Source organism: Coturnix japonica, chromosome 5 (assembly GCF_001577835.2).
Source record: "Coturnix japonica isolate 7356 chromosome 5, Coturnix japonica 2.1, whole genome shotgun sequence".
Lineage (NCBI taxonomy): Eukaryota > Metazoa > Chordata > Aves > Galliformes > Phasianidae > Coturnix > Coturnix japonica.
In genome coordinates, this window is record NC_029520.1 from 46,464,361 (window position 1) to 46,482,640 (window position 18,280).

General features: G+C 40.2%; 1 long non-coding RNA gene across 1 annotated transcript in view; it reads left to right on the forward strand.

The window, feature by feature from the left end:
* Positions 1–34: 34 nt before the first annotated feature.
* Positions 35–18,280, forward strand: part of LOC107315280 — a 33,959-nt gene continuing 15,713 nt past the window's right edge. The window contains exon 1 of the long non-coding RNA XR_001555852.2: positions 35–127. This is a non-coding gene — a long non-coding RNA (uncharacterized LOC107315280). The remainder of the gene's footprint in view (positions 128–18,280) is intronic.

Here is an 18,280-nt window from a genome sequence, read left to right on the forward strand (position 1 = left end):
AGGGTTTCTGTGACATGTGCTGTTAGCTGTCTTCTGATTGGTGGGTGTTGCTTTGTGACTGGTTTTGGCTGACCAGAGGATGCATCCTTCAGCTGGTTAGGAGAGGGGCAGAATCTCTGGCTGACTGGTGAGCTTGGGGACTGTAAAGGTAACAGGTTTCAGAGCACTCTGGCTGACTTTCTGAACCCTTAGGCAGGGGCTGCAGGAGCAGAATCACCCCAACTGTAATCTAAGAGCAAGTTAGAGACCACCTGATGAGGCTGTTCGAGTCTGTGAGGCCTGATGACATGCACCAGATTTGGGTATGATTAAAGAAAATCCAGGTCCAATGCACAGTAAACATTTACACATGGATTGTTTGTTTGATAAGCAACTGGTGTGGATAAAGGAAGGAATGTTTTGGTGTTCCAAACTTTGTCACTAGTTACTGGAAGAAAATGCAAAGAGGCCCAAAGGCTTAATTTGAGGTTTAACAGTAATGCTAGAACAGCATCACAGCTCTTAATCAGACTTTACTCTGTGAAAGTTGTTTAAACATTTCTGGCATGCTTCAAGAACTGAATTACAGTTTGGGTGAGCACAGTGCAACTTGATTTGAAATAGGAGTCCTGAAAGGAAAAGGAATGGTGAAGAACAGAACAAAAGGAAGTATGAGCATGCAAGATTGTAGCAATAAACTACATGAGAGGAAATGAGGCTAAGCTAGAGATTTTAATTGAAATACCTTGTTTAATTGTACGGGATAAAGTCCAGGAAAATATTCAAGCAATTTCAGTAACACAAAGTCATACTTTCATTTATCTTCTAGCATTCTGGCTTTCAGTTTCTTCCAGCCTCTGTAGGAAAAAGGTTCAACCAAAATGTCAGATCTCCCCTTCTGAGTGTTTCATTTTGTTTGGACAGCTTCTGAAGTTGCAGATTGTGTGTGGCCAAATACACCTTTCTAAAATGCAGATTGCCATAGTAAAAAGTTATGTTAAAGGACAGGAAGTCAAGTGTTGATGAGATGACATGTAGCTTGCAATGAATTTTCTTTCTAGGAAAATATAAAAGCTTAGGAGCAGAGTTAAAAAGTTGTGGCTTTTGGTGAAAATGAGAAATGCCTGGTTTTTGTGTGTTCGGGCAGCTCATGAGCATACCTAGATACAATATGTAAAATATGTGTTTTTATTGAAAGAAGCAGTAAGTACAGCTTCATATATTTCATTAATGGTCAGATTCTATCTTATTATAAGGAGAGATTCCTTTACATTAAGCTACGTCACATCTTTTAACTTAAAGCTCAGGGCCCATAAGACTTTTAAATTGCTAGGAGAAGTAATATAGCTAATTCAGTAGTCATTACTCTTTTTTTTCTTTAAAAGTAAAATTAGCCATCCTCTCTATCATGGTGTTAACTTGTTTGGCTTTTTGGGATTGCCTTCAGCAGAGATGTAAAATTCAAGTCACAGCAACTGGTGTTCACAAAGCATTAAACTGTACTTTTCATAAGTGTAATGATAGAAAATCTCAGTGCATTGCACATTGAATGATTACTGCCTCTTTGAATGCCTTATGCTTTCCATTAGGTGGGCCAGTCCTCTTCTGATCCAAAGCTTTCAGGCAGAGTTGCAGTGTGCTGTTAAGCAATCATGTTCCTTTAAGTGGTGCATGAAATGATCCCTGTTCTTGCTTTATTAAGTGTTGCACACAGCTGAGGTAGCACTGCGATTAGTGTCTTTGGTTCTCTGTTCATCTTTGTCATGGTTCAAAGCTGGTAGCTGTACTGTGCAGGCAGCAGAGCCAATTGGTACTGCTGCTGCTTCACTGCTGCTCAGGAGGTGAACCACATGAAGCAAAGCACATCATGAGCATGACACGATGTGTTGCATGTCTTACTACCGAACTGCTAGTGCATCAAAAATTATCTGCTTGTGTCATATCTCTGCATAGGCTCTGAGAGTAGAATATTTGATATAACCAGTAATTGTATGAATTGACAGGTGAAACACATATATACTTGATTGGGAAATAGCTATGCTTTGCCTTGAACTCTTCCAAGCCACATTTTTATTCAGATAGTATGTTCTAAACCACTGCCTTTTTGTATTATTTGGAATCACCTATTTGTAACTCCTTGTTAAAACACATCTGCTTGAGTTAATTATTCCCTCTTCTATTTTACTCTTTTACTCTATTTTTCTCTTTGTGTATCTGAATGTAGCAATGCATTTGTACTACAAAAAGCAAAGCAGACATAGGTGACTTATCAATCCATGTTTCATTAAATAAGTGGCTCACAAATATGAGGCAAGTCCATTTCATATCCTTACGATGAGACCTTTTGCCAACAGTACTTCATCAACAGGATCTAATTATAGTGAGAATTTGTCTTTGCCACTCACATGGTGTAAGAGCTGAGTACAGAAAAGCCACTTTTCTTATTAAGTATAAGAAAACCAGATTTCAGACTTTTTAAAAAATTATTATTATTATTATCATAGCCTTCTCCAAAGCTACCACATTGTAGACAGCTGTTTGAAAGCCTGCATACGATACTGCTGATAAAATAATGATACTAGGGGAAAAGTGGGGAAAAATAATGTTGCTCAGACATGATCCATGACTGGTAACAGCACTATCTCATTTAGGATTCAGTTATTTCCCATTGTTGTGTGGCTCTAAAGAGCTAGTAATTAAAGAATGGGTCTTGCCATCCGTTTCACCTTATCCCAGTGATTATTGCCTTCTTTATTTTGTCAGAGATAGCCAGTTTCTCCCCCAAGTTCTCTTTCATTGAATGCTGATTGTCTTCTGGAACATATTCTTTGCAAATAGTTGTGTAGGTTCAACCTTTTCTATGCAAGGTTGGGGTGATGTAGAGTAGATGTTACATTTGTGGTCTTATTCATTTTGTGCTTTAATATATTCACCATGCTTCTGTATGTTAAACTGAAGGGCACTTTATCATAGAAACAACTTTCCTACTTTCAGATGAAAACTATGCAAGCAAACATAAAGCTGAAGAGAGAGCATCAAAATTTGCAGCTTCAAGAGCTTTTAAATAAAGGACTGAAACAATCATATGGCTATAAACCCCATATCACCTGCTAATTGGAAGCTACTCATTCTTTGGACTTCCACAAAGCCCACTAAGGGGTCTTTCTCCTCCAAGCCTTGTCATGTTTGCTCACTCAATAGTTCTTTTCATCTTGCTGAAGGACCATTTACAGAAACCATAGATTTACCTGACTCTTTCAGCAGAGTTCAGCAAAACAACAGGCAGTAATCAAAGTGCTCCCATGACTCTTGGAGGATTCTGCACTAGTAGCAGTGCAGCTTATGTCAGAATTTACTTTGTCACTAGAAATATTACCAGTTTTCCCCTTAAGGTGTCAAAAAATGCTTCATAGAATAGGCTGATTTAACAAGTAAACTTATCTCGATTTATTTATGGACTTTTACAGACACTGCATATCCATGTGATTTGCATGAAAACAAGGAAAAGAAATCCATTTGTACAGTGATCGTTTCTTCTATGGTAGTAGGTGACTTGAATGTCTCTCCTTCTTTAAAGCGAACCTGTAAACCCAGTGAGCATCTAGGAAATCCATTCTGTGCACAGCGCATTTTCCCTCCTGAAGCTGATGGGCGTACATGCTGCCATTCAAATTCTTCTCCAGCAGATGATGTGGCACTGTACAACAAAGACTTCACATCACTGTGTGAAAATGGAACTTTTGCAATATGATCTATTTCCTACGGACAATCTATATATGTAACAGTCCTGGCCAGGCTGAAGGGGGCTCTGAGCTCCCTGATATAGCTGTAGGTGTCTGCATTTCTTGCAAGGGAGTTGGACCAGGTGACCTTTTAAGGCCTCTTCCAACTCAAATGATTCTATGAATAGAGGTGAGATTTGGCCCTGATTTTTCAAAGGTCACATTCCTATCTTGCTTCGTAAAGAACAATTCCACGTTGTTCCTCACTACCTGAGAGTGTATTTTAAAATTAATCTCCTGGCCATCCTTCTGATTGACATCTTTATATTTGTGCTGCAGGATGGTTTGAAACAGGGTTATTTCCTTTTGCACTCTGGAATCAATTAAGGAGAAAAAAAAAAAAAAGCAAAACCCAAAACAAAGCCACAAAATTGATTAATATTCCAGGCCATCCATTCTATAGTTTCAAAAATCCTCTGCACACAAATTCATGCTTGCTGTGTCCCAGGAAGCATTTGGTTCAGCTTGCTGAAGGCCTTATGTGTAGATCATGTTTCTCTCCCAGAGCAAAGTATGATTTTATTTTTCTTAGGTATTGTTAAGGAGTATTTATTGTTCCCCTGGAGAAAAGGGGGAATTTAAAGAGAGGATCCTGGAAAAGCTCTGCTATCGTTAAACTAAAGCTGTTGTGCGTTACAATGAAATGCTGTACCTGTGAAAGTATGTGACATTCAATATCCAGCAAATTCATTGTTATTACTGTACATTGAATGTCAAATGAATTCATAATGGCGGTATATTGAAGGAAAGATATTATCCCAGATTCGACAATGTGATTCTAGTGACAACTCACACCAGCCTTCAGGGCAGCGGATGGCACTTCCAGAGCTCTTCTAACAGGGTTTTTTAGTGCTCCTGTTACCTCACTTATAAAAACAAATGGCTTAGGAATGGAAGGGTGATCCAAAGCCGCATGAGGTCAGTGTGGGTTTTTCCTTTGACATCAATGGGCTGAGGATCGAGTCGGCAGGGTGGGGAGAGGAGGAAGGAAGGAAACAATGTTAGAAGAGAAATCAGTGAAGAAAAACTCTCCATTACACTTCCCTTGGGTATTTTTTCGTAACAGCTTTCTGGCTGGATTTAGCACTCTGCAGAGCAGAGAGAAAAACATAACAGCAGCTTGCTACTGCAGGAAGAGGGCAGAATGAAGTTTAAAACAATTCCTTAGCACTGTTAGATGGGTTTAATGCAATCTCTGCTTCCTTTTATTTGCTTATGCCCATGATGATGGAAATGGTCTTGGGAAGGCCACGGGAAAGGAGATAACGGGTGGTGGTGTATATGGGCAGAGCCCCTCTAGAGCAGCTACACCCATGGGAAGGCCTGTATCTGCAGCACATCCACAGTGACATGGGAGGAATGTAGTATGTATAGAGTACATAGCAGGGGCTCTACCAGGCATTATCTGTGAGAGTGAAACAGTTTAGAATAAAGTCTATTTCTTTTTTTCACTGAAAAGTGAGACTGGTAGGTTATTCTGGATGATTTAGAGCTTTTTGCTCTTAGTGCATTATATCATCAACTGGAGTGGGAAATTATCTAGATTGCAGTGAAATGATTTTCTTTTTTTGCTTAAGAATATAGATTGCCTCATATACTTGCTATTGAAAAAAAAATGTTCAGTGAGCTAAATAGACCTAAATAGAGTTTTCCTCTTTTGATTTTCTTTCATCACTCTCTTTATTTGCTTTTGAGGGTTTTTTCTCACCCTTTTCTGCTCTCTCTACTTTTCCAGTGCCGTTTCCCTTTTGTACGCTTTTCCTAGAGCAAGCATGGATTCAGACTTCTTGTTTACTCCCTCCTTTCCACCCATAGTTTTAAACTACTCTTGATTTGTGTCCTCTGCTGGTGTCTTTTATGGTCTTTTATTGTGGTTGGTGTCTACCAGCACTTCTTAGTACTGGTAAGAAATCAAGTTACAGATAGAGGAGGTCTCAGCTACTCTGTTCAGGTTGAAGTCTCTTGATTTAGGAGGGAGCTACTAAGGACCACATTGCTGATTCACTTTATATAATTCTCATACAGTTTCCCTCTATTTGCTGCATCAGTAGGAGGCCAAGCATTTAAAAACCAATAGGTCCAGTTTTCAGTAATGAACATACCTTAGTAGCCTCAGTTGTCTCAACTGTAGGATCAGAATGTACTCTCTGGGACATGCCAGTACACTACCAGGAGGTAACTTTCTCTTTGATTTAGTCGGTGCATGTGAGGGATTAAGGATATGTTACCTTTAGGGTATAAGACTAACCCAAATCTACCAATCTGAGGCTTGCTTGCTGAAAGCCCCCTCAGCACTTTAAGAGACTTGTGAACTACTTACAGATATTCCTGGAATATCTGTGTTGAGGAAATACTTGAGGGTTTCTCATGTTCTTGAGGAGTATGTTTGCTCCAGGTGGAAAAATGTATCTATTACTCTATTGATACTTTTATTTCCATCATAGGTGTATTATCTATGTCCCATGCAAGAAGAGTCATAAAATATACTCTGCTGAAATAACAAAGAGAGATTCAGAAAGATCAGGTGACACAATGTTGGTATGAGAATGGAAAAATCATTTTGTTGTTCATGAAAAATACAAAAGCTTTCAGGTTTCTGGCTGTTTCAGGATGAAGGCTAGTAGTACTCTTCCAATGGGAGAGGACTCCTCCAATTACTATAAACTCCAAACCAAGATATTAGCAATCCACACAGCCTGAAATGTTGAGTTCATAACAGCATTTCTCAGATATGTCATAGAAACAAAGCACCACAAGCCATATTTTTGTCAAGCAGTGAGTAAGGTCAGAATGCATTTGGTTTCTAAACCCCCAAGGGAAATCCAGTTTCTGTAGGAAAGGCTTGACTCTTTCACTGTAGTGGAAGAACATGCACTATAAATGACTGTTCTGACAAAATGAGCAAATACAAGCTTTGGGGTCAATTTCTAAATAACACTGTAAGCTATTGCTGAACAGTAACTGTGTGTTTCTGGAAACTGTACTACAGGAAGATCAGAAACTACTACTGACTTCTTGTCTAAGTTTCTTACTGTTGCATACTGTTACAAAGTAGTTAGAAAACACTGTTCAAATGACCCAAATTATGGTCTCCCCCCCTTGATCATTTGCATCTGTACAACGTAAAACAACAAGAAGCAGAAGTTTTCTGTATTTCAAAAGAGAAACTCAATTCAAAAACCAAGAATGTTATATACTGGCTCCTTGATTTTAAGGATACTTCATAAAAAACGTGTATGATACTCCAAATTGAAAATTCTGATATGGAGCCAATTTACAATGATATACTTAGGTTTTGGATTCCCCCCACGTAGTGAGTTTAAATTAGATTGAAGGAGACTCTGTCCTTGGCAGACATTCCAGAGTCTGGACTGAAGTAATATTAGCTCACTGGCAAGTAAATTCATGTGAGAATGGCCTACTATTTACTTTTTGTATTCTTTGCCAGCCTTCTAAAACATCAGTTACACAATCTCAAATTCTCTGTCAGCATTGTAGAATGCTGGTTGAGATCTCCAAGACAATTACAGGGGACCCAAGGTGGTCTATGTTGCAGCAAGTGGAAGTATCACTTAAGTCTGTGAGATACTTTTCACTACTGAGTTAGGCTTGCTCTGGGTATGATTTGTAACCTAACATTTCTGGCTTTCTGGGTGCCTTCATCATGTTATAAATGCGTGTTGTGGTTGCTGGTTACATTTACTGTATTTGCTGCCAAACAGTGGTATGGGAGATGGCACACACATGGGAATGGTGTAGAAACTTTACTTAGAATTTTGTGGCACCAAACCATACCTTGTTCTTTGGTTTTATAAAATTATCTTTTATTTCAGTAATAAGAACCACTATTTTGAATGCTGCATAATTTTCCTTTCATGCTATCTTTTGACTGTTATAGGGTTAATATCTTTCACTGTAACCCCTCAAAGCATGTGTATGCATACTACATTATCCTGCAGAGGGAGGAAGAACAAGGTCTGAGCACTGAGGACCAGCTGCTGTAGACAAACTTCCCTAAAGATCTGAAGTGAGTCTCAAACTCACTTTCAATTATTAATGATACTAGTTGGAAATCAGCCATTCCTAACATACCAGCTTCTCTCATTTTTATATCACTTCACTTATCAACAAGAATACAAGAAAGGCTACAGAAAGTCAACCAAAGCTCCTCTGAGCCCAGTGTCTGGACAGTGTCCACCAGCTCCCTGGACATATTCAAGGATGGAGGGAGATATTAAGGTCACTCTGATATGTGTCTCCATCTGGCTTCCTCCCTTTCAGATTTGTGACCATAAATCTTTTCTCACTTTTTTCCACCCCCTCTCCTGACATCATTTGGCTTCTTTCTGTTGTTTCCCCATGCTAACTTTTGCTTTTCTAGACAGGTCTGATATTTTTTTCTTAGGGCTTAGTGTCAGCCTCATAGTATAGGCACTAGTGGTAGGAGATGTTATTTAGGGAGAACATCTGCAGTTTCTAGTCTGCTGTTTGTAGCAATCACATCTGGGGAATAACAGAGGAGAAGGATTGGGTCAGATCCTTATTTTCATTTAATAACCCCATATGGGCTTTTCCCACCAATGACTGACTGTTATGTACAGCTTCTTATCCAGCCCCTAAGAGCTAAATGTGGTCAGGCAGATTGTTCAAGAAACTCACAGTCCATCTGAAATAACACAAAGTCGAGTTACAGAGATATCTGAATGCTTCAAATATCTTTGTTTGCTTCCAGCTGTTGAAAACTTGCTGAACTGCAGTAGGTCCAGGATGTGTTTAAACAGCTTTACCACACTGTGTCTTATTTGCCATCATCCTTCACCTTCCTGGAATTCGATGCAATACTAAAGCTGGGAGTAACTTTGTCTCATGAAAAAACTCCAAACAGTCCAATGTGAATCTGCCAGTCTTCATACAGATCTAGCTAGAGCATAATCTTCACTTCACCCTTCACAACCCAATTCCCAATTTCCAGATACTAATGCAAACCTCAAACATTCCTTGACTGTAGTCTAAACCTTGTGGCTGTTGTTTTTTTTTTCCTTTTTTTTTTTTTTCCTATTATACTCAGCTAGGAGAACTGAGGACACTGAAGCACTGAAAAACATTTTCTAACAGCATCAGCATTAGACTAGGTTCCAAGTTAATCGATGTCATTTATGTGCTTTATAATACTGCTACAAAAACAAACAAAAAAGCCAACGGCAAAAAGGATGACAAACTGGAATATGCAGGATGGCAGGGGAATGTTTCATCACCTTTGGTGCTAGGGATAATACAGGATGAAGGAGACTATAAATCTATACGCTTTTGCGTATATATGTCAACAATGTGTTGTTCCTGTTAAAAGCAGTTCCTAATCCCTGCTGCATTTCGTATTTTAGCTGTGATTCAAATGTGACGTTTACCAGATAGTCTTTCCTTATCAATGCAGACCTGTTTAGAAAGCCCTGTGGCTTGCCATTATAAATGACATCACTGCAGTAGTCCAGGCTGTATTACGAGGTGGCAACACTGATACAGCTATTCCTGATTAGGAACAGTGCAGCATATTTGCAAGGATAGAAATGTCATCCCTGCTCTGTGATGTAGTATGCTAAAGGGCACTTAGGAATGAAGTGCTAACTTGAAAATAAGGCTCTATTGTATGCTTTAGTATTAACCCATGCTGGTGGTTCCTGCCTGTTCTCTTTCTGAAATACAAACTGCATGAGGTTCTCTAGTGTTAATGCGTTCTCCCTTTTCTGATAGATCCTTCTAGGATGGGCTTGGGGATGTTTAGTGTAGCTTTTGAGACACCGACACTCTGTGGAATACAAGCATGTTTTCTATGGTAACAGAGACTGTGGAGAAACTTTGCCTTTGCTTTTGTTCTTGTGAAATAGGGGTCATAGTGCTTATCTTTACCACAGGAGGGACTGCAGAGTTAATAATATGTAATCAGCAGCAGTAAGCTCAATTTTTTGAAATTCTATCTGAAATTCTTAGCGAGCACAGAATTCCCACTGCCTCTGCTGGGTTATCAGCTGAGTAAGGGTACAGTCAGAGCTCTGGTATTTATACCTCATGTGCCACAGTCAGCGAGAAAACAAACAAAAACCTACCAATACAAAACTTTGCCATTTGTCTCTGACTGTGAACTAATTGCTGCCGTGGGTTGGTTCTTTGTGTGTTATTACATACAAGTGTGCATCACCTCTGTAACCTTCCTAAATATCAAACACCTTCACATCTGAGGAGAAATCTGGCTTCTGGGTACAAATGCTGGTAGTTTTGCAAATGACAAATACATAAAAGTCAGCTGCTTTGTCCTTTCTGCATCCTGTTTGCAGCTTGGCACTGCAACTATTACAATGGTCTTTCAGAGACAGTTACATTAGGAATGAATTATCAGCTGCAAACAGATCCTAAGAAATGTGTAATGAGTTTAAACTAGATGGAATGTCTGTAGGAATGGGACTGCGCTGTTCACACCTGAGTTAGTGTGATCAGTGACTCTGCGCTGACTCTGTTGCTGGACCCTGAAAACAATTGTATGAAGATAACCTCCTTCCACAGCTGGATTTGACCAACTTGCAGTATACAAACAGAATTGCTCAGAGTTAATCATCATGCTGGCTGAGATGAGGATGATGACTATTAGATGGTGCTTTGACATGGAATTCAACTTAACTAGATGTCTACTTGCTTCAGTTGGTAGTGCTAGGGCTAAGCTTTTTTGTGGTGAGGGAAAAACTGAGTTCTGCTGCTCTAAGAGGTGCTTGATCATGTGGATGAGGTGCACTGGAGGGGGAGGAGTTTCTTGCTCTTGTCAGCAAGAGTGGTGAGCCACATGTTACGCAGGCAGATAGTGACAGAACAAAAGGGAATGGTTTTAAACTCAAATAGTGGAGATTTGTCTTCAAAATTCGTCCCTCAGAGGTAGATGAGGTTCTGGAATGGGTTTCCTGGAGAAGTTATGGATGCCCTATCCATATAGGTGCTTGCTTGAGGCCAGGTTGGATGGGGCTTTGGGCAACCAGGTCTGGTGGGACGTTACCTGCCCATGACAGGAGTGTTGTTCCCCTCCAACATGAGCCATTCTCTGATCCTACAGTTCTATGGAGTGGCTGGGCACCCCTGACCACATCAGGTCCCCCCTCTTGGCAAACAGGAGCAATCAGCCTTGTTAGCAAGGCGCAGGCTACCCTGCATTTGTCTCTGTCACTCGGAACTATGCTCCTCAGCAATGGTTAGGCTTTGCATCAGTCTAGAAGCCCATGGGTGGCCTAGAGAGGGGAATGTAAGAATTCACTAAGGTTTAAAACTCAGGAATATAGAGGAAGAGATATGAAAAATTGAAGTAACAAGGTTTTTGAGTTAATGCTAGCTTGACTGCCACCCATAGGACTCGCTCCATGCTTGATTGGTGCTGTTGAAAATCCTTGGTACTGAAAATATCCCCATAATAAGGCCAAAATTGGCTCTAGCCTCCAGAATGTGAGCCCAGCTTTGGTATGAAGACAGGTGTGCCGGGGGCCAATTCTTTTTAGCTGTCAGAAAGAGGACACAAAGCTGTGGTTTGAGATGTGTACTGTGTGTGGATGTTTGGTGTATGATGATTCCCCTGAAGCCCGAAAGGCTTGTCACAGAGAAAATCAAGTATAACCAATGGGTGTGCAATTGCTGAGGTGCACCCTTCAGCATACTGAATACATGGCAGAACATTTTTCAATGTACAGTGCTGCAAGACACTCTGCCAGTTGTAAATGGACTCTGTGGAAAGCAGACTTCCTCAATTGGCTGCTTCCAGCAGAGAGGCAGCAAGGAGAAAATTCACTAGAGGCTTTTTCACCGGGTCAGGCAGGAAGAGAAAATCATCTTTCTGTGGCTCTGCAATAATTCACAGGTTCAGAATCTCTTCTGATTCCCTTGACAAAGGTGACGATCATGAGGAGTAAATGTAAAGCACCTTTACGTGCTCCCAGCAGGATTGTCCTGATGTGCAAGAGCTGCACAAGTTGATTTCTGTAAAGTTTCTTTCCAATTTATTTATTTTTTTCATGACGTTTTTATTTATAAAGGCCAGATTATAAGTACAGAACCAGGGGATTGGGGATTTCAAAACTTCATTGCTCTGGTCGTAGCCTCTGCAGCTTATTGAAGTTATGCTACACTTTAATCTGAAAAATGCTCTAACACCTTGAGCTTGTGTTGTTGTTCTTTTTTTGTTCCCTGGAAAAATGTTAAATAAATAACAAACTTCTTTTCATGTGGCATTGAAATACCAAATTAAATGGATGTGGCCAAGTGAAGAGGGTTCCACTGAAGGACATTTCCAATTAAAATTTTAAAGAGATGTGAGGAGAATGAAGGGGATATTAAGCAAGCAAAAGGAAGAAGAGGTTTGAGTAATCAAGGTGAGAGAAAAGCTCCTGCCTGGGGGTGTTTTATGGGACAGTCGTAAAGGAAAAGCTAAGTGTTCTGTGAGATGAAATCTTAAGTGAGTGACTCCCGCAGAGCCAGTGAGAGTTCATATGCCCCAGTTGTCACAGTTTTTATAACTTGCTGTTATCAGGCTGTAAAATCAAATAGAAGTTACCTCTTACTTTCAGCCAGGTAACTGTGTTTGTTGAAAGCAGCATCCCTCACAGAGTACTTAGTGTCACACCAGAACTGACCCCATCTGTTCACATGTCCTGGGGTATAGGACTACCAAAAGGACTCTTTGCCTGTCTTCCTGTGACAGAGACATCCCATTCCTCCCATCCATCAAGAATAAGTGAACGGCAATATCCTGAGTCCCAGCTAAAGCACAGTTCAATGGACTCTTACATTAATCAAACTGCAGGCTGTATTTGGAAGTTTTAGCTGAGTTTATTGAATGAACGGATATTTCTGATGGTAAATCATTTTTATTCCTGCAAGCTTTTCACATAGAGTTTTATTTTAAAGCTGGTAGGCCAGCTCAAGCTGATGCTGAATAAACAAGCTGTCTGCCTCTGTAAACAATATCTACGATTTCCCTTGTCTGCAATAATAACAATAATAGAACACACATACTGCAGGTGGAATTTTCCATGTCCTATGAAAATGATTATTTAATGTAATTTTCCACCAGAAAATGGAAAACGTAATGCAAAACAAAGATTTGCCTACTATTTCTGAACATCTGGGAACTTTTTAGGTGTCAGTGCTGGAATCATACTGTTTATTGGAACTAGATGATCTTTAAAATCCCCTACAACTTAAGCTGCCGTTCTGTTATTCTATGATTCTATTGCCCCTCATTCTGGACAGCACATTTTCTTAGGCTGAATAATAATGGCAAGTAAAAGTACAGCAGATCACAGATATGTGGAGGTGAGAACCTCAGGGCCTCCGTAGCTCAGACTTTACAGTGGGACAGAAAAATTAATGTGAATGATGATCTCTTTATAAATTTTGGTAAGCATGTACCTCATGCTGTGTATCAATCAGAATACTGTGCTGAGATCCCTGATCTCTTTAGGAGATTGCAGTCTTTCCCCTCCTCTATTGCCAGAAGGCAACAATATTCAGGCAGGTATATACAGAAGAACTATCATGTGGCTTCTTGTTTCCCTACAGGGAACAGACCCATGCCCTGTTCTGTGCAGTAGCTGTCCTGCTCTTTGCAGAGGTTTTGACTTCCCATTTAGTTCCATCACTTCTCACCCCTTTGCTGCAAAGGTGACCCTGGTTGCACCACCATCGCTGCTCTGGGACTCCTTAAGTAGATACACTGGGAGCATGAATCATGCCAACACTGTGGCATCTGAAGGAAAGGAAGGAAGAATTGTGATGTCTCTTTGTTTTTGTTGTTATAATTCAGATTTGTTGTTTTAATGTCTTTTAAATTGAGTTTGGGGGAGAGGAGATATGCAGATTGATCTGTAACACATTTACATAAGTCATTGGAGCTATACCAGGCAATACCAGCTATAAACTTGGTCTTTAGTCTGAGTGGTCACATTTCTTAACCTGCAGCTAAAAAATAGTGGTGAGCATTAATTTTTATTTGACATTGGCTGTAAGCACTTTTACAGACAGGCTTGGTATCATCTGTGCGTCATCTGGAACTACTGAATATACCATCTTAAACCCCTGCAGCATGAAGCACTGGTTACCTCTCTTCTGCCAAAAACATTAGTGGAGCCACTGCTGTAGCCACTCGGATATGTTTCAGTGCTTCCTAATAAAAGAGAGAAAACTAAGCTCTCAAGACAACTTGCTGCTGGGCTAACTTGCTGTAGACACATGATTTTCACATTTTCTGCAGAATGAATTAAATGATCCACATCGAACATCAACAACAGGAGTAACTCAATCTACACTATAAAGAGCTGGTTGAAGCCCTCACTTCCTCTAGCTTCAGGCACTGATGACTGATAGCAGGACTTGTAAACAAACCAGTAGAGATAGCACAGTCCTGTTCGTTTTCAGTCCCCTGCTGTCACAACAGCTACTCCTTCCTGAACAGTATGATCTTTATTCTAACCTAGGAACCTCACCTTGTTTATAGCCAGAGAAAAACATTATTCTTTATTTCAGATGAAATTAATTACTTTAGGATAGTATGGACTGATTACAGACAAGCTGGAGTGTAAGCACTGAGTTTGGCTCTAGATGTGAATTGCAAATGCCAATAGAATTGTGGATTTATTTATTTTTAAAGTAATTTCTAGGTTCTTATATAAGAATGGCTTTTTTCTAGAAGAACCACAATGTTTTCTCATGCATTTTGATTCAGAAAGGTTGAGTAAACAGGGGCTCAAGTGTTGCCATTATGGAAACATTTTGTTGTGATCAGCAACCAGTGCCTGCTTCCTCTACTTTTATTCAACCAGCGTTCATGAGGTCAGGGAGAAAGCAATGCTTCCTCCTTGCATTTGGTATTTCATGGCACCAAAGCAAGGTTAGTAACAGCAATTTCACATTTCAGTGATATGATTCAGAGAGATCACCCACATCCCTGGTGTTGACTGTGATCCATCAGTGGATGGCACAGAACAGGTGACCAGAAGCATTAGGTTATTGGTTCTGCAACAGAACCAAAAAAGCCAGGCTACCAGAACACTTGTGCTAGAAGTTAATCAAACCCAGCAACTTTTGCTAATTCATGTTGTCTCAGGAGACACATGTTTTCCAGCAGAACTTGGATTTTGTCTAGAAGCTTGTGAATCTATTTGTGGCTTTCTGTGCTAGGCTCCCGGGTCAAAAGGAGCTTCTGCAATGATTGATTTACTTCCTAACTCAGAAACACATCTCTAAAGAAAGTTTAGAACAACAATGCAGTTTTCAGCTCCCTACTTGTGTTACAGGCACTGACTTTCCAAGGCTGTGACCTTCTATTACTTCACTGCAGTGAGAGGCCACATCGGAGTTATCCCACAGGCGGTGTTGTAATATGTGTGGTTACATTATCCTCCTAACTAGTAACAGATATACAAGGCTTTGAAGTTTTGCTTTCTTTGCTGGCTTGGGAGAACAATAGTGAGCAATTATATGGGCCTGGGGGTTTCTTCGACTCCTTTTTAGAAGAGAATTGAAATAAAAGCCAACTTAGTGGAGAGATTGTCAGCTGTGAGAGAAGCCAGCCCACAGTTGCTTGAATCCAGTGATCCTTATCCAGACCTGTCTTGGTTTTTAACAAAAACTTAAGCCTGTTGACCTTTCCACAGCCTAAACTTGATTTTTATTCTGGAAATCTGAGGGGAAAAAAAAAAAAAGAAAAAATATCTGTAGAATAGTATCTTACATTGACATTTGGCTGGAGGTTAATACTAAGAATATGTAAGATGCAATTTGTTCGTAGTGAATGATTTCCTACAAAGCAAGTAGAGGAACCCCTGAATTTGTTCTATTGTACTTGTCCCCTTGAAACCATAACAAAACAGTACTTTAGATTTTGAAAGCACCTATAAATCCAATGTATGTATAGTTGCTCTGCAAGTTTTTTTTTTTTACTTCAAGTGGAAGAAGGTTGCTCTGTATTTATTTGAGTCTATTAAGAGCCTTTTGATGAATATACAAAGTGACTGACGCCTGCTTTCACAGGCACATTTGAGGTTTTATGAAATTTTCCTTTTGAAAGCTTTTCAGGAGCACATAGACTTGCTGGTCAAAAGAAGTGAGATGCTGAACTCAATCTCTGTTTAAAAGCAAGTTGTGAATAAGAAAGAACAAAGCACCATGCCAGGGTCTATTTTTGCTCTTTTGTTTCCCACGGAAAATTTCCAAATATCTCAGTTAACTAAGGGGAAAAATAATAAGAATCTCAAACAGTTCTGAGACTTGTAATGGTGAACAAGCCAAGCTGCACAGCACGTAGGAGCTGGAAGCAGAGAATGCCACAGGGAGAAATTTACCCTGGCATGAACATGGAGTTGCTAGCATTTGTGAAGTACATGGAGTTAACTATTGCCTCTCCTGGGAATATCCTGGGATTTGATGCAAATGTAAATGTCTGTACAAGTTGTCAAGTCTCCTCAGTGATAAATACGTACTCCCAAAATATAACATTAACAGCAAAATGCTTGTGCTGCTGTGCTTAGCTGGCATTCTGAGTCAGTGGCAAATGCTGCAGGAGGAATAGTGTACGTTGTGGTTTTTTCTATGTGGTGATAGGCAAACTCTGAACTTTGGATGGCTGCTGTCTTGTGGCTTTGTATTAAGGAATATGTGTTTGAGCACAAACCTGCCTGAAATTGTTAATCTTAGAGGACTGAGTGGCAACTTTTAATTATTGTTTTTGGAATTGGGTGAATCTTGCAAAGTAATGCATGTCAGTGTCACAAAAGGTGGGACAGCTTGAAGTAGCTGGCTGTTTTTTGTTTTGTTTCTTGTTTTTTACCAGAGAGCGTAACACAGATGGTGCTCTGTGGCTCACTTTTCCATTTATAAAACCTTATCTGGGGCTTTAGTCATGGAGAAATCATTTGCAATACTTTGTTTCCTCTCAAATTGAGGTCAAAATGTGCTACTGTCTGGTGGGAAGGGCTACAGAGTCTAGAGTATAACGGACTGGAAGAGCCATTAAAATGCAGGTAAGGTAGGAATAGCCCTACCCTAGTGTATAGGGTTAGATTCCTGTGCTGAATGGCAATGAGTTCCTAAGGTGATCTCATAGGATTTAAACAAAGGTAAGTCACTGCAGTAAGCAAAGATGGTGCTACACATAACTATGTAAACAAGAAAGACAGGTGATTGGCATCTGGACTAATTTCTTAACAGGACTTGTATCAACTGCTACAAGCCATGGAGTTGAAAGGAAAACCAGATCAAAGAGGTGTGCAAAAGAGATCATGAGGACAAAAGGGATCTACACAGCCTTCCACGACTTATTCCTTTTTTTGTGTTTTCAGTTATTTACCAGTTTGTTTAGCCCTCCTACTCTGTAAATCATCTTGGATGAGTCTGAATTACTGAAGCACTGGGTGTTGCTCCACAAAAAGTATTTTACAAAGCAGTGAGCAATCTGAGAGAAAAATATAATTTGAGACTTCAGATATCCATTTTGCAGCTGTTTTCAGCTTTCTCTCTGATTGCCATCCAGGATATGCAGTTTGGAAGAGCAGAGCACAGGCACATTCAGAGCAGGGAGAAGGGTTTCCACCATTCAGCCCATTTTTATACTGGGGTAAGATTACTCCTTATTTGTACACTGAACAGACTGTTGTCTAATTTTAAACATCCCACCAACAGGGTTCTTACCATCATCCCCTGGAGACAGTGCCTCAGACAAGACAGGAGTTTTCCCAACCATCAACAGAGCATTTTACTTGTAAAAGTGTCAGCCCACTATCATGACTAGGCTAAGGAGTTCAAAGACTGGATTTGTGATAAGTGTTGAGAGGAAGAAGGAAGCAATGATACCAGTAGCATCACTGGTGGGAACTCCTCTCAGGAGCCTCATAGAGTACTCTAGGCAGTAACAGTAGGACTGGTGTCTCTGGGGTTTCTGTCCTCTGTTTGGAGGGTTGTGTGGTGTGTGAGCAACTATAGCAGTCAAGAGGATAAACCAGAGCTCTTACAGTGGCAATGGAAGGGGAAAATGGGGGCAGCTTGGCAGGAGGTCAGGTGGTCACTGCTGATGGTTTTGGGACACAATGATGAAAACTGCACCTCTTGTGGCTGAGCTGGGTTTGTTAGATGTATTGAGGAGCAGTCTCTTAATTTAGACTGGTAGTTTTCAATGATTATTATGATCGAGATTTTATGGGAAATTACAGTTACAGGTAGAGCTGGCATCATGAGATCTGAGGGAAAACACCAGCTGGAACTGTTAATTTTCCCAGAGAATCAGTTTCACAAAGGGGACTGCAGGGCAGCTGCATGAGCTAGATGCCTGTCTGGAGCACATGTCTTGGCCCTCTCACTTCTGCTCTCTGAGTGACAGGCTTCCCCACTTTTAAGGGCTCTTTTTTGACTAGATGATGCCGCTCTTGGGGGTCAGCAGATGTAACACATTTTTTGACTGAAAATAATATGTTGCGATGGCATATCCTAAACAAATTGAATCT